At 40.1% G+C, this 16,824-nt stretch overlaps 1 long non-coding RNA gene across 1 annotated transcript in view; it reads right to left on the reverse strand.

The window, feature by feature from the left end:
- LOC137449719 (uncharacterized) overlaps nucleotides 1–16,824 on the reverse strand; it is a 77,920-nt gene that overhangs the window by 31,368 nt on the left and 29,728 nt on the right. Inside the window, exon 2 of the long non-coding RNA XR_010989470.1 lies at nucleotides 4,359–4,411. This is a non-coding gene — a long non-coding RNA (uncharacterized lncRNA). The remainder of the gene's footprint in view (nucleotides 1–4,358; nucleotides 4,412–16,824) is intronic.

A 16,824-nucleotide genomic window follows, 5' to 3' on the forward strand; every position in this document is an offset into this window, starting at 1 on the left:
CAGAGGTTTTGACAGCAGCACACGTAGCCAGAAATTTATTTCCTCTTCTTGCTTGCTGTGAATGTCAGGGATTTGGTTTATACATCCCTCATCTTCAGTTCTCTGTTTCACTTTACTGGTGTAGTACTATTCTCCTGAAAAGACTTAATTCTAGATTTATTTTCAAAATTAAAGCATCCTGTTGCCATCTTTGCACTGTTTGTTCCTCCCCTCCAACCAACCATTCTCTCTAATACATCTCTCTTGTCTCTTTGCTGCTTATAGCAGCAGTTTGTTTTCTTGCTATAGATTTGCACAACCCAGCACAGAGTGGGAGCTTTGCTTTCTGACTGGAGCTAAACACTGGGTTTACTTTTTTAAAAATCCTTGTAGATTGCTTATAAAAGAACTTGAAATCACTGTGTTCTGTTGTTAAATCACACCTTCTGAAAACTGGTGAGCCTGGAAACTCTAACTGGAGAAAGAATAGTTCTAGAAATGGAGATGTAGGATTTCGAGGAATATGTTATATAGAGTCCTACTCCTATCTTGTCTATCTCGTTTCTCCCCAGTCTGTTCCAGCCATGTTATGCTCTCACAGTGTTCCTGTGTTCTGTAAATGAAGATGGATGTCTGCTCATTGATATTGATTGTCTAAGCTGCTTTTTATTTTTGATCTTGATCATACCTCCTAACATATCATTTTATAATAGCAAACATTTTTCAACTAAGCATTTCAATGTGGAAAGCAGGTTTCTGTTCTGAGTGCAAAATTTGTTCAGCAAAATCTCAGCACTGGAGCTAGAATCACAGGCCATGGGTCTTCATTGCTCCTTCAGCAGCAAGAATCTGTTCGCTTCTCTAAAGGACCTTAGCAACAAAGCATTGAGGCATTTCTGACCAAAAGTTACATAACTTACATAACAGTACAAAATCATTGAAAAAAACCCCAACATCTATCCAGAGAAATATTATGCATGTTTTCAACCTCTGCATCTCTATAAGGATCTCTCCTTCAGTGTTCACAGAATAGAATAGAATAAACCAGGTTGGAAGAGACCTTCAAGATCATCACATCCAACCCATCATCCAACACCACCTAATCAACTAAACCATGCAATTAAGCACCCCATCAAGTCTCCTCCTAAACACCTCCAATGATGGCGACTCCACCACCTCCCCGGGCAGCACATTCCAATGGGCAATCACTCTCTCTATGAAGAATTTCTTCCTAACATGCAGTCTAAACCTCCCCTGGTGCAGCTTGAGACTGTGTCCTCTTGTTCTGGTGCTGGTTGCTTGGGAGAAGAGACCAGCCCCTGCCTGTCTACAACCACCCTTCAGGTAGTTGTAGACAGCAATAAGGTCTCCCCTGAGCCTCCTCTTCTCCAGGCTAAGCAACCCCAGCTCCCTCAGCCTCTCCTCATAGGCTGTGGAGGAATGTTTGGGAAACCAGCAGATGACATGTATTTTTGTTTTCTTTCTCTGGCTTCTTGATGAGGAAAAAGTACAAAAAACCCTTGCAGTGGAATTAGAGCTTGTGAATCTGTCTCTTCTAACTATGCTGAAAAAACTCCTCAGAGAACCAGAGTGGGACATTTACAATACTGAACTAACAGGGCATTGAGACAATCATGCAAAAGATATATTCTCAGTTGGTTACAAAATAAGAAAGAATTCTTGGTTAAATATCTGCTTGCAGGGAATCAGATCTATTTCAATGTTATGTGCAGATTCTGTTAGCTCTTCCTTCATTGCAAACAAAGAAAAGACTTTATGGGATTTGAAATTTACAGTATATCAACAAGAATATTTTAAAACTTTCTGTTGCAGAGACATTCAAAATTTATAATCCTGACCCTGTTCTCACTCTGGATTTACCTGTGAGCATTCAAGCAGAGAACAGAAAATGAAAATTGAGTGTTTTGTCATAGATATTCATATGTAACAGGACCCCAGCAGAAATGTTTGTATTGCCATTCCTTTAAGATCAACAAATCCTGCTAAACACCTAATATCACCACTAAAGATGTGCTTAGTTGAGCAAGCTGTCAGTTATTCATAAAAGGCCTCTTATCAGGACCAGCACTGATAATAATATCTGCAAATATTGAAAGGCCCTCAATTGTCAAATAAGAAATCATCTTCCAGCCGTGTGACAAGTGTAGCTGCCAAGTGCTAAGTCTACAAGCAAAATTTAAGGGGATAAACAACAGCTACCACCAGGACACAAAGAAAGAACCTGACCAGAGGCAGAAATATGAGCAAGATAGTAGGGTTATTGTTGTGCCTGATCCTGTTGTCATTGCAGCTCCCATTGTTGAAAGAGAACATCAGGAGTCCACCTAGAGGTGTTAGAGGCAGTTCTGTTATTTCTTTCTATACATCATCAGACAGAATGGTCAGGTTTAATAGTGGGGAAATGTGAGTCATTGTTTATAATATTGGCAGCTATCATTTCAATTGATGCTCAGCACAAGTCATGATGGATGGAAAGAGCAGAAGCAGGGCTGTGCATATTTTGAATCTAATTCATGATCCAAACTGTCTTCAGTCATGACTAGCAAAAATAAATACAACAATCTATATCAGGCGTCTGTCATCAGCACCATTGTTTAGACAGAGAGAAGGCATTATAATAGCTTCTATTAACTTGTATAATGTCTCTTAAAACATATAAACTTTTAGTATCCACGTTATCTTGTGGCAGGGAGCTCCACAGTTTAGCTGAAAGTTGTGTGAATTGTCAGATGTGGGAAATAAACCCAGGATTTTCTTGACTTCTGAAGTAACTTACTAAGTGAGGATTTATTTATTTTTTTTTCTGAACTGACAGAAGATGGAAGTCATGCTTCATAGAAGATGCAGACATAATCCATGACAGCAGAAAAGTATCAACAATTAGTCAGAATCCCTCTATTGACTGACAAAAGGTCATATATTATCAGTGCAGGCCAACCTCTTGAGAACCCAAAGTGTGTAAATTAGACACAATGTGTAAATTACACGGTAAGTGACAAGAATTCCAGAACATTGATCATTTTGAGTTAGTTATTTGAGGAATGAATTCTTTCAAGGATGATAAAACTTCTGGTTTTGATGATATCTGACAGCCGAGTAGATAAAATACCTTGGTTGAATTACAATTATCTGAATACTCCAGCCATTTTTTGTGCATTATTGTCAGTGTGTTAGTGCATGTATGTCATGGCACTCCAAAAACCAGAGCAGGATGCTTCAGAGCCAAAGAACATTAGGCCTAAGTCCATACGGCATCATCCTCACAAATGGCATTAACATCTGATCTTAATTAAATTAGTTATCACCATTTGCTAAATGGCTCCTAATATCAGAGCAAGCTGGACTCTTCCCAGAAAGTCCCTGCTGTTTAAATGCTTAACACCACCAAGCAGTTCCAAGAGAGTCTTGGGAGGGCAAGGACAGAGACTGTGCTTGTAGATCCACCAGCAGCTGCTCATGACACTGGAAAAATCTGTAGTATATAATTATTTGTAATTATTAAATTACACAAATTGATCATCGCTCCAGAGGGATCCATAGGATGAAAAGTTTACGTAAACCATGTGAGAAGTAGAACCAGTGGTGCAGACAGCAATATGAAGTAGCAGAAAAGGGTACTTAGACCAAACTTTTTAGCATCTGTCAAAATAAGCAACCAACCTATGATCGTAGGGAAACTTATTTCTTGCAGTACAAAATTAGGACTTCATTTGTAAGGACTTCATGTAAAATCAAAGTGATGTTGACCTGAGCAACTTTCCTGGCTATCTGATTAGCACATCCAAAGCCAACTGTACGTATTCAGATGAAACACAGAAGCCTCCTTTAGGATCAATAACCTACCAAACTATTTTGCACATCCAAGAATGAGCGTGTTTCACCCACAATTAGCACCTGGTCTGTTTGGGTATTATGCCAATTTGCACACTTTTCTGAAGGGCAGAGAAATCAAAATGCAAAGTTAGTGCCTGTAAAAGACCAGTTTCCAAATGGAGGTGAGGGGGAGATGAAGAGATTGATGGCAACCAGATAATGCTGTGAATCACTGAACTTTCACAATACTACTCAGCACCTGTACGTGAGCTCTGTATGGGAAAAAACAGATTTTGCAGAGTTAGATAGGCTGAAATGAATCAGAACTTCATTGTCTTACTGGATATTTCAAGTAAGCCAGAATCAGTATGTCTTTCTGGAGATCATCCTCTCTAATATCTTAAAAGCACTAGCTATTACCAGAGAATGCACATGGCATATTTATGGTGCCAAAAAGTTTTCTTGCTACAGTAGAAATACAAAAGCTTTGGTAACTTAAAAAAACAATAATAATAATAATAATAATAATTAAAAAATTACCTTACCTCCTAACCTGAGAATGGATTGGATAACTTGGAGATCTTCTTACATGAATCAGCTGGAAGAACAAGAATATGCAGAAAAGTGATTATTATAAATGCACAGAAATGTGTGAGCACACAGACTAGTTGAAGAGTATAGCAACACGGCGGTGGCAGCACCATGAAAGAGTTGTAAGATACTAAGGATTTAGCCCATGCAACTCATTGGTCCATCTCTTGTGTACACTTTATGAAACTATCAGAAAGCAAGAAAAGAACATATAATAGGAAAAAGGAAGCACAGAAGTAGATGTGCAGGCATGGAAGGATAAAAGACTTCTTTCTCCCCTTTCTGCAAATCAGAACAAAGGCAAAAGACTGAAAAGCCTTTTTCAAACCCTAACAGTCCTTGAGAGGAAAGGGGAAATAATGCTCTAATTGCCAAAAATGGCAAGGAGAGGAAAGAGGGCAGAAAGTCATGGTTACAATTTGTTTCCAATTCATTCTCTTTCTTCAAGGTTCCTTCTGCCCTTTAAGAAATCTGTACTTAAAAAATAATGGACTAGACAATTTCCAAACCAGAGGCCTGGTATAATTCATTTTAATGCCACTCCAGTTGGCTGGGCAATACAATAGATCATCACATTGCAAGAGAACCCTTTGGTCCAGACTATGTATCAGAGTGAACTTCTAGATGTATAGCTTATTTATCATGACTATGCTGTCACATAAGGTTATCATGCTGGTATGCAATATTTCTCCATCTCTCCCTTAGTGAATTTGATTCTTCTAGCCAAAATTGAGCTGATCAACATTAAAAAGCAAAACAAAAACAACTACACTGACTTTTTCAGAGTAAAATGCCTACCATGACACACTCAGAAAAGGTATCAGCAGACTGCATGGCTTTGCATAATCTTCAAGACTATTTTTCTTAGTATGGGCTAATGTTTAATCTAGGTGCTGTTTTGTACTTAGTTTCAGCTATACCAGGTATTCCTCACTGATTTTTCTGTTTAGAATGAGCTCTAAGAATAAACAGAGGATTTATTTTTTTCTTATTATTAGCCCAGAAAAAGAACATTCTCTATAGTACTGGGCCACTTTTTTCCAGGTCTACTGACAAATCACTTGGAACACTCCAGGTTTAGGGTCACTTATTCATGCTTTACTAAGAAGCCGAGCTGAAAGGTCCCAGACATCACAGGGAACAGAAAAAAAGCATCACAATTAATTAAAACTTTGTTTTGGAAGACATTCAGTGCTCTGAACTTCTGACAAATCCGTTCATTTATTCAAACTCCTTACTGTGAACGAAGGTCTCTGAACTTAGCTCTGACTGCTACTGTGAACTTTGATGCTGGAGGTTTAAAACACACTTGAGTAACAACAACAAAAAAAATAAAATCTACTTTTGCTCAAAAGTCATTGTCAATAATGTTTACTTTTTTTCTGGTCTTGTTTTCTCTTTCAGCATACATACATTTTTGTCTGTAAGTGACAAGTTTGACCAGACCAGAATTGATTAAACCAAACTCACAGACTCACTCAATATTTCAGTGACTGAGGCTTGCTGGAGGAAAAGAAATATCTATTTTTTGTTTCACCTTCTATTTCCAGATAGGAGTGAAGCCAGCAGCAGGAAACATCTGCTGTGTGAAGGCCTTCCTATGCTATTTCCATTCAGAAAGCCTCATGAATCCCTCAAGAAAGTCTGCTCTCAGGAGCATCCCACCTTGTTCCAATGAGTTTACAAGATCTGAAGAACTGAGTGGAAGTCCCTTCTGGCTAATTCTCTGCACCTATTTTCCTTCTCAGCATACACAGCACTGCAGGTAAAATCCTTATTCATTACCATTCAGACTGTGTATCTGTATTTTGACAGTCCTTAACCCTTTTCACTATATCTCTAATTCTATCCTTAAGGTCTTTTGTTGCTCTTTCTTGCCCATATTTAATGCTCTAATATTTATCATTTCCCTCTTGTTCTGCCCTCACATGGCTTTCTTCAAGCCCATTCTTTCTTCTGTTCCATCAGGGCTCTATCACAAGGGTTCTTGATCAGTCTCTCATTTTCTGTCTTCTGAACAGATTTCTCTCTCTACTCTTTGCAAGAACTAGAGATACAGTCTTGGAGTGGAGTCCTGCAGACCACTTTCCCCGAGTTATATTTGGGTAGGGCTTCACAGCACATCAGCCACATTTTGATAACTGATCACTTTCACACTCCCACCTCCTAACAGCTGTGAGGTGGTGTATACTTCCGAGAGGGAGCTGTTACTCCAGTTTAAGATTCTAATGAATCTCTAAGAAAGAAGAGAACAAAGCTTAGATGGAGTAAAGAAAAAACAGGAAAGAGGCAAGGATAAAGGCAAGCTGTGTGGCTGGAATAACCCATGTTTTGTTGCTGCTACTAAGAAGCAAGAGCAACAGCAGCAACAATAGTGTGCTCTTATTACTTTTTCATAAGCAAATTGATGTTTGCAGCACAGAGGAAAAATGAAACTCTGGCCACCAACATGTGATAAGAATCTCTCCAGTGGGCTACAGCTTCTTCAGCGCTGCTGCTGGGCCGTAGGGAAAGGGCATCAAGATGTTCTGCCCTGGCATGGAGTTACTGCAAGTGTTACCCTACAAATGTCTCATAGCAGCTGCCATAAAAGGAAAGACTTTGGGACAGAGAATGAGAGGCAAAGGTGAGATTTAGCAGCACCTGCACCTAACCAGGGAGCAAGTCTCTTTCATGGTGATGCAGCCTCCCAGACCAGCCTCAAGCCCACCCAAAGAGAAAAATGGCTTGATTTCACCTAAGCCTTTTCCCTGGAATACCAGCTTGAAGAATGCAAGTCTGGAAAGAGCAAAAACAGAGGCGACTGGGAAACACTTGCCCCAGGGCACTCAACTATTATATTCTTCATCACAGCAAGTTTCATACTTAGTTCAGGGAAAGCAGACTTTGGCCTAAATCAAGCAAAGCCCTGTTTCTTGGGTTGCATTGCTATGCACAGGACAAAAAGCTTAACCAGATAAATTTTGTATGATATTGGCATTAGAAAGGTGATCCCTAAGGCAGTGTTTCTCAAATGGAGGTTCTTTTAAGAAGCTGTGGTCCCTGCCTGACTTGGCTATACCACACCCAGGAAGCCATGGACCAAGTAAATAGGCTGAAGTTTTCTGAAATTATTTGATTACTGCATGTCACCATGCGAGGTGCAGCAATGAGGGACAATGCAGGTCAGATGGTCTCAGCAGACCACTGGGATCCAAGAGTTCTTGCATTGGTACATTATCCTCAAACACTGGCATAAAGCAATTGGCATTTCTGTGCTTTGCTCAACATGAATGTAGTAAGCATTACTTGAAATAATAAACAGCACATCATCTGAGAAAAGCTTTAAAGTTGTGAAAATGTTAGGTATCACAGAACAGCAGAACAGGATCCTCAGTCTGTTTGTATTGATATGAAAATCAGGGCTCCTGCTGTCTCACATTTTCAGGGTAATTGCTAAAAGAGAAAATTATCTATTTGTCAAGTTAACTCATTAAACAAATTGAGACTTTGAACTACTTGATTTGGGTGCAAATTTAATTAGAGAGTGAAGGGGTGAATTGACACATAACACACTTCCTATCTTCTGCCCTAGGGCCATTTTAGATATCTCAGTAACACAATATTCTTATTGTTATTTTATAAGCTAGCTGAAAATCAGCATTACTTCTTTTCCACAATGAACAGAGGAAGTGCTTATTCATGCTTCTGTAGTTAAGATACATTTAAAAAAGCAAACAGAGTCAGGGGGTGAGGGGATGGGGGCTTAAATGTCTCTCACCTATACTAATTCGAGCAGCAGGAGGACCAGGAGTGTGGTGCAGACATACTGATATAGTCACTTTGGAGATCAGTACCCTTTTGTTGTTCAGGATTTAACACAAGCAGGTAGAAGTGCAAAGTGCCCAGACCTCTCTGGCTTCCTCATGTTTTGCTGCTGGTAGTGCTTGTGATCCTGCACATCATAAAGTGCTCCCTGGTTCCGTAAGTGCACATCAACAAACTCATCAGGCCTCCCAGCTGAAGCTTGAACTTTTCCAAAGATTCATTTCCATATTTGAACAAAATCAATCCTACTCATTCCAATTAGGCAGCCAGTAAACAAACCTTTGGGTCTGTCATTGCAGGTTTTTGTGTTGTGTTGCAGACCGCTTAGAAATTTTCTCAAAGCACCTGCACTGTTCCAATTGTTTCTTTTCAACAGTTACAACTTTTTACTTTGGTGTAACCACAGAGTGTTTGCTCAAGGCACGCTTGTGTGCTGAGCAGAATCTGTGCTGTATTTACAAAGTAAAAGCCAATACTGAGAGCGCTCGCTGTAATGAACAGTGTTTGGAACGAAAAGTCTAATGAGTATAGATGCTATCAAAGCTGTTCTCTTGCTCAGAACTGAATGTTAATGCCAATTACTCATGTTTCTTGATTAAACTCTCTCCGAACGTTAAGTACTGCAGAAAGGAAAATCCTCCATCACAAAATATGCACAGTCGAGTTGAGTCAGAAGCTGGAACCAAGATTCCAGGGACAAAATGTACTGTGTTGTAGTCCTTTAAAGGAATACTGCCATGAACGTACCTTGGATGTGATTTATGCACGATGTCTGTGTTGGGTACTTCACTGGATCACAGTCAAATAAGTGGACAGCAGACTAAAATGTACTTCCAGGGTAAGGGAAGCACTTGTATGAGTAAATGAATGACATGGACAAATAGGAGGTTCCACTAAAGAAGTGTCAGTTTTCAAGATCTACAGCTGAGAATCATAAACCCTGAGAGTCAGCTAGCAATCTCTCATAGTCAGAATTGTGGCTAAATCCTCTCTATGACTGGATCCATGTCCATTACTCTATTTAATAAACTGTCTGTGGCATTTTTTTCTGTTAATACTTTGATATGATACAAAAGGGGAAGGCACCTTGCTATGGATCCACACACTTGAGTTTTGAAATAAGGGGAAATGCACCAACCAAGAAGAAAAGTCAATGTCAGGTTTCTTTTAAAAGGTGAATAGGCTTCTTGTCAAAGCAACAGGAATGTGTGTCTGTTTTCTATTTGTTAGATCAGAGTTTAAAAGCAAAAGGAATGCTTAAATAGTCTATTCCCAGCCATCTTCTCTGTCTCAAGCCATTACATTACCACTTTGCAGCTATCACTGCCTTGAAACAGAAGTTTCCCAGAGCTGTGACACAGTGACACCCTAAAACAGCCCTGGCATACAAAGCTACAGAGATATAAGACGGGGAGCAGACAATAACAGGAAAGCTTAGTGCTGAAATAAAACTGAAGGTATCTAGTGGTAGAGATGATTTTCCTTTTCATCCTTGGATTCAGACTGGGATGAAATCTTCCATCCAAAGCCTTAAGGGCTTCATGAGCATCCAGGATGTACTGTATCTGCCTCGCACCCAGCACCTACCAAATTGCTGTTCACCAGAAGAGTTTACAGCTAAACAGATGCACTACATAGAAGTTGTGGGGGAGAGGAGTGGCAGGAATGGAGAAGTGTCTTGTCCAAGGACAGACAGGAAGCCATTAGCAGTGCTGGAAAAGGCCACAGATGTCCCAATTCCAAAGACTCTGCTTTAAATATTTAACTACCCAATGTTTATCTCATTTGTTATTGACAGATCACAGCATCTGGCATAAATAATGCTTTACACTTTGAAAATATCACTTCATAAATCTTCATGACAGGCACTTGTGGTGGCTGGGTAACCAGCATTATCCTCACTTTACCAAACTGGGATGCTCATGCATCACAACAGGTAGAGAGAAAGCTGCTGAAAGATGGACCTGCATGGATCAGGTTAGCAAGAGCCTGAAGGCCAAAAGTGCCCACAGAAATTTTTCCATGAATTTCAGAAATAGCAGACCATTGTGATTTAAATCTAAATCTACCGTGGCTACTTGAGGATAATTTGCAAGAAATACAAGAGTGACTCCGGCTGAGCAGACAATTTGCTAAGCATAGTTTAGCTAAACAACCTCCAACAGGAGGGGGTGATCAGCAAGGCATCTGGGCTGTGCTAAGACTGGGGAGCAATGTCCCAGCACATTGGGGATGCCTGGATACCGTCTCTGCCCATGCAGAGCCTCCAACCAGCACAATTGTTTCTGGCAGCACTGCAATTCTCACACAAATTCAAGTTAGCCAGAGAAAAAGAAAGAGATTTGAAGTAATGGAGGACATATGAATTACATCTGCAAGTCCTCATGTAACTTAGTTTTGAAATTTAAGATTTGAACTAATGTATTCCTTGCCCCAAAGTTATTCTAGCTTCTCTAGGCAGGTAGTAATAGAAAGAAATGTGATCTTTTTGATTAAGCCAGAACATTTACTGCCACTGGGAAGTACCACACATAATGTACCATGGGGACATGGTGCTTTCTGCAATTTCTGCTACAACTGCAATATCTTACAGTAAACCTTCAGAAGTACAGTATATAGGAAGTCTCAAATCATCCTCATTAACTGCATTTATACAACAGAGCACCTATCTATTAAGGTGTTAAGAGGTGCTTTCAGTAAAATAAATTAAGTATTGGTTCTGCTTCCTAATACAGAGTATAAATCTAGACAATTTGCCCTACTTCTGCAGCATGATTCCAGATTTAAATCTACTCAACCAGGTGCTTAAATATATGCCTTACTTGGCCACTTCAGTGTGTCTATCAGGGCCATCAGGGCTGCTCTCATAAGCTTTAAATTCTCCAGTTTCTTTGAAATATGGGACTTAAAACTGACCACCAAGTCTAAAAACAACAGATTGGCAGAAAGCTGAAAGCTAATATAAAACCATGAATGAAAAATCAAAAGGCAGAAGAGCTTTAGGAAAAAGAGAACTTATACAATGTTTAGCAAAAGAATCAAGTCCTGGAAGGAAAAAGGAGAGCTGAAGCCTGTGAACATGACCTTCATCTCAAATACTCTAGTGTTTATTCCTTCCTTGGGATCCCTTCCTCTTATCTGTAGCTACATCCTATACATTCCATGAATATTTGCAATCAACTATTAGGGAAAGTAAGGTGCAGAAAAGAGAAACACCTAAGACAATATGACACACTCAAACACTAGGAAATGAGACCTGGCTATCCATTTATCCTACTGCCATAAATAAGGAAAACTCTAGGTATGTTTGGCAGTAAGATTTTTGAGTTTTGCTTGCCATTCAGGGTCATGCAGGAAATGGAAATTCCCTGCTCTTGTCAACCAGAAATACCTCTGAGGTCGGAACTGCTCGGATGGAAGACAGTAAATACCACAGTCTCATTTTTTTTAATGCACACAAGAAAGAGATAAACTCAGTCTAACCTTATAAGTTTACTTTGGGATCATCTTTATGGTCCAGGTAACTCCCAGCTCCAGTAATGCACAATGTCAAAGTGATATTGTAACACGAATAATAAATCTTTACTTAAGACCAAGTGGAAAGCTATTGAATGCTGACAAATGGTGCTGTAAAAAGTCACTTCAGAGATCTGTGCAAGCACAAGGGAAACATCTACATGGCTGTGGGTATGTTAGGTTGCCCAGAGAGGGTACATGGATACTTACCTTGCTGTCTGCAGGCAGGTCTTTGTCCACCTTCTCCCGCATTACACTTTGGACCACATACCTAATGTACACATTGATTTCTTCCCTGAAAAACCATCCCCCTGATTAAGCTGAATGCTGCTTAACTCAGTCAGCTTGTAAACACCAACTTCATTATTCAGAGTTCTCCAGATCTGAGGAAACTGAAGTGAAACAAAACCAAAGCTCCTCACAGGATTTAATACCAGCCCTACTGGTCTGCAAATTCCCAATCTGAGGTGCAGCATGGCTACCCCTCAAAATTCTTTGTCACATGCACACAGATGTGGGAAGATACAGTTGCCAATTACCTGCCAGGAGGACCAGTCTTTTCTCCCATCTTTTGACTGGCCAGAGACAAGCAACACGGGGACAATGCTTAAATAGGCACAGGGGAAGAAAAATAGACACACCCCTTCCAAGTGGTTAGTGCTGATTCTCTCACCTCTTTTTCTGAATCACAGCAGATGCTTCCTGTGGAGAAGCTGCCAGCCCCCAGCTGTTGCGCTGTTGAGTTCCAGCATGCCTATGGTGCTCATATGCCGGAGCACAAAGCTTAGGCTTCATTGTCTTCCAGCTGCCCACTGGCTTGGAGAATTGGAAGCAAATATACTCTCTCTCCTACCTGCTTGTGCATTTGTCACAAGCCAGAGCAGCATCCAAGCCTTTTGTTTGCATTGTCTCACCCCCTAGGGAAGGAAGGGATCCGGTTGAGGCTCACAAGAAAATAGCAAGCCAGCCATTTGGCTAGGCTACACACAAAAATCCCTGCCTTGGCAATGGATTAGAGTGGGCATCTCGACAGGGCTTCATTTTTACTTTCTTTTCTTTTGGAGATTGCTGAAAAAATACTAACAGGTCAGTTCAAGAACAGAACATGGAAACTGGCAAACAACTATAGAATGGAGTGAGATTCATCAGGAGAGGAAAATAAAAGTTTGCAGCTGGACATGCATTTCCAGAGACATTTCCAATTTGATGCAAAAGCATTTAGAAATTCAAATTTAATACAGTGAGTCAGAACAAGCCAAAAGCTGAGCTAGTTTCACCTGGAACGGTGATATTTTGTTTCAGTTTTCTTGAGTGTTTTGATTCTTTCCACACTGGACCATGTTAAATAAAAGGAAGTTACTGTAGGAGACTTTACAATCTCTCCTTCCCTTTGGTTGACCTCTCTACTTCACACACAACAGACTCTGCACCTGATTGGCCATTGGAATGGGCTGCACAGGGAGGTGGTGGAGTCACCATCACTGGAGGTGTTTAAGAGGGGACTGGATGAGGCACTTGGTGCCATGGTTGAGTTGATTAGATGGTGTTGGGCGAAGGGTTGGACTTGATAATCTCCAAGGTCTTTTCCAACCTGGTTAATTTAATTCTATTCTATTCTATTCTATTCTATTCTATTCTATTCTATTCTATTCTATTCTATTCTATTCTATCCTATCCTATCCTATCCTATCCTATCCTATTCTATTCTATTCTATTCTATTCTATTCTATTCTATTCTATTCTATTCTATTCTATTCTATTCTCCTCCTCCAGAGGAATTTCTTACACCCAACTGTGGGTTCTTCAGTGCAGCTCTCTGCATCTTAGCTCTCTGCTTCTCAGCAGAGTACTTGCTGGAAGAAAGCCAGGAGGAAAACTTTCACCCAGTGATGAGGCCACTTACCAAAGTGAACTGACTTGCATCATTTCCTCTGTAACCCACACTTTAAGCTGATTTTAAATTTCTTTGATCATGTACAGAAAATATCTGAAGGCAGCTGCCTCAGATCACCTCAAGCTTCATATGTTTCTACCTCTTGGCTTTTGTGGATCTAGGCTTCCTCTTTTTTATTTTTTTACCTCCAAGCAAAATGATCTGCTGCAGATTGAGCAGTTGAACAAAACACACATTAAAACATAAATAAAAGGTTTGAACATGCATAAAAAAGAAAACAGCTTATTTTAGGTAGACTCCCCCCAAAAAAATATTGCTCTATCCTAATCAGGTCAATGTAAAGACCCTGTCAAGATTTTTCACTGCAGTACCTAAGCACTGGAAACAGACAGTAAAATTTCTGATTGTACAAACATGGCTTCCCTGTGCCCTCCCAAATTTTCACTCAATCACTTTTTTCTCTCCATAGACATTCATTAATGGGATTTTTAGCAGGATCATTCACTGATTAGTTTTTTTTAATAAGTGTGACTGTGCAGAAATTTTCACATGCTCAACATATGCTCTCTTACAGTCATCCATGCACTTGTTTTTTAAAAGAACTTACTAAATGGTTCTAGACATAATCCCAAATTCAGAGCTGTTTTGAAACAGCTCATATTTGTTTTATCCATGATGGAGCTATTTGACACTGTTCTCTGTGATTTGACTGCAGCAGTGTCTTCTTTTCATATGGAGAAATACCAAATATTAAATACCCCAAAACTCAGGTATCACTATTCAGCCAGTTAACTATTCAGGTGGACTAAGTGGAGGTCTGGTTTTCATGAATAACTCACGGTAGTCTTTGCATTTGCAAGCCCTATAATAAGATCACATAAATACTACTAAATACAATTTAGACTTTAGAATCTGAAATTCAAAGTTAGGCTTTCCCACAGCATGACTCTCTCCTCAGCAGCCTGGCTTCAGTTGCTGATAGTTCTGTTGTGTAGGAGACAGAGTATCAGCAGTGTGATCATCAGGCATACCATTTACACTATTCACATGTGTAAAAATCCACTTTCCTTTATATGAGATTTGTCAAACTGAACATTATGTCTATAGATCAGTTTCATTCATCTCATTAAGAAAACAGTATTGGAAAATGATGGCAGATCTTAGCAAACCCCCAGTTACAAAGATCATGAAATTTCCATATGGTTTCCTGTATTAGAGGAATAGAGGTAGGTTGATGCTGCAGACAGAGCGTGTTGCAAAGATGGTACAAACAGATGAGCAACTTCAAGCAATAAGAGGACATCTGAGTATAATGTGTATTTACGTGGAGGGAAGTAAACTGATAGAAAAGATAGTGCAGCTCTCAGCACAGAGAGATAAACTCAGAGGGATACCAAAGTCAGACAGACACAGTAAAGCGGGGAAAACTAACAGCAAGTGTGAAGAAACAGAGTCCTTCAGGCTACACAATGAACTGTGAAAAAACATACCAAGTTCCCCTTTTGGAAGCACATAAGCTACTTAGTCTCTGTCCTTTGCAAAAGTAAGAGAAGCAGTTGGACAGGTTTGTGAAGGTGCAAAAAAATATAGGAAAGGACTGAAACAGGGCACAGTAATGGAGGTACCTATATCCCCAAGACATGATGCACCAGCATTGATCATATGCAACATTAGTGACAAATGCTGTTTCTCCTTTCAATAGCATCAAGGAATCAAATTTATAGGAACATTAGGTTTATCTTTTTCACCCTTAAGTTCCAGAACTAGAAGCACTGTGGTTTTCATAGTGAAACACTCAAATGTTTTAGCAGGGACACTAGATGGATAGTACTGGGGACATCTCTCTCCACAGTAAGTGGCAGGAGTTAATCATCTGTTTGCAAAAGGCTCCTACCTCACAGTGCTATTAGGAAGAGACAAATAGTACAAGGAGGAGACACAACTGTTTTCTTTACCGTGGGGCAGCAGAATATGCTTTTTATCCCAGCTGCCAAAGGACTTCTGCACATTCTACTGTGCATAAAGAAAAACATCTGAAGTATGTGATCAGGATCTCCTGGAATTTCCTACAAATTATCCTCCTGTATTAATATCCAAAGTAAAAACCAAACCAAACCAAACCACTTACAGAATGCAAGCATTCAGCTGCAAACATGCAAACAGCAGAATTTTTAATTTTTATCTTTTCCCCCCTGTTCCAAAGCGGGTCACTAAGCACAGAATGTATTACAAACTGGTCTCCACTTTACCCATGGCCCTCCAGGTCTCTTTTCATGAGGGCAGAGTATAACACAAATAACACGGCTCTGCCATGGCTGTCTTCAGCCCTTCAGGGGACTTAACAGCCCTAAGTGCTGTGTCACGTGTAGTGAATCAAATTGTTTCTAGGGGAAAATTGTTTCAAGGATGCCTAAATACAACTTGTCTGTTAGACTGCAAATTCTTTGCGTGGGGAGGGGTGAAAGGAGAGGGGGGCAGCGAATAAAAAGAGTCATACTGTTTAAGGGCTTGGAAGACATCTTGTATATATAGATGTTCCTGTGAATAAATGACAGGCTCCCTCAGCCTGAGTGACTTGCAGATTCCTCCCGCCCAGGTGGCACCTGAGCTAATGATGTTGAGCTACAGGCCTGTGTACCCCATTACCCATCTGCAGAGCCAGCTGCTCCCCACATCTGAAAAATATGGGCAGAAAATGGTTCCCTTACAGATTTCATCTCTGACTGGGATGACTCCTGCTTCTTTTGCCCTAAAGGAAACTATACTTGACAGGAACAGAGCCTTTGAATCAAGTAGGATTTCCAGCACTGTGCAATAGCTTTTTTTTTTTACCTCAAAAGTTAAACTTTGCACAGTTTGAAAACAGCTCTTGGAGAAAATGGCAGCAGCTGAAGAAGTCTGGCTAGAAATTGTGTTACCTCTTGATCCATCACCACTGCACAGCAGCTCTGTGTGCAGACTCTCAGGTCGTTTGAAGGTGGTTGGGATGGCTTCAGGCTTTTGGCTTTTTATACAAGCTGATTTTCATGCTTTGATATCTTCTCTGACATGACTTTTGATCCAGCAGAGGGGATGCTGACACTTTTTTCACTGGGAATATTTTATTTGTGTACAGTACTGCTAGAGCATGGCAGCTGCCTGAGTTATTTTTTGGAGGAGTTCTTTCACAAAGGTACAGCTACTAAGTGTGAAGAAAAGTGAGA

This window comes from Melanerpes formicivorus, unplaced genomic scaffold, assembly GCF_026170545.1.
Source record: "Melanerpes formicivorus ecotype bairdi unplaced genomic scaffold, bMelFor1.0.p_v2 SCAF_32, whole genome shotgun sequence".
NCBI classification, from domain to species: Eukaryota; Metazoa; Chordata; class Aves; order Piciformes; family Picidae; genus Melanerpes; species Melanerpes formicivorus.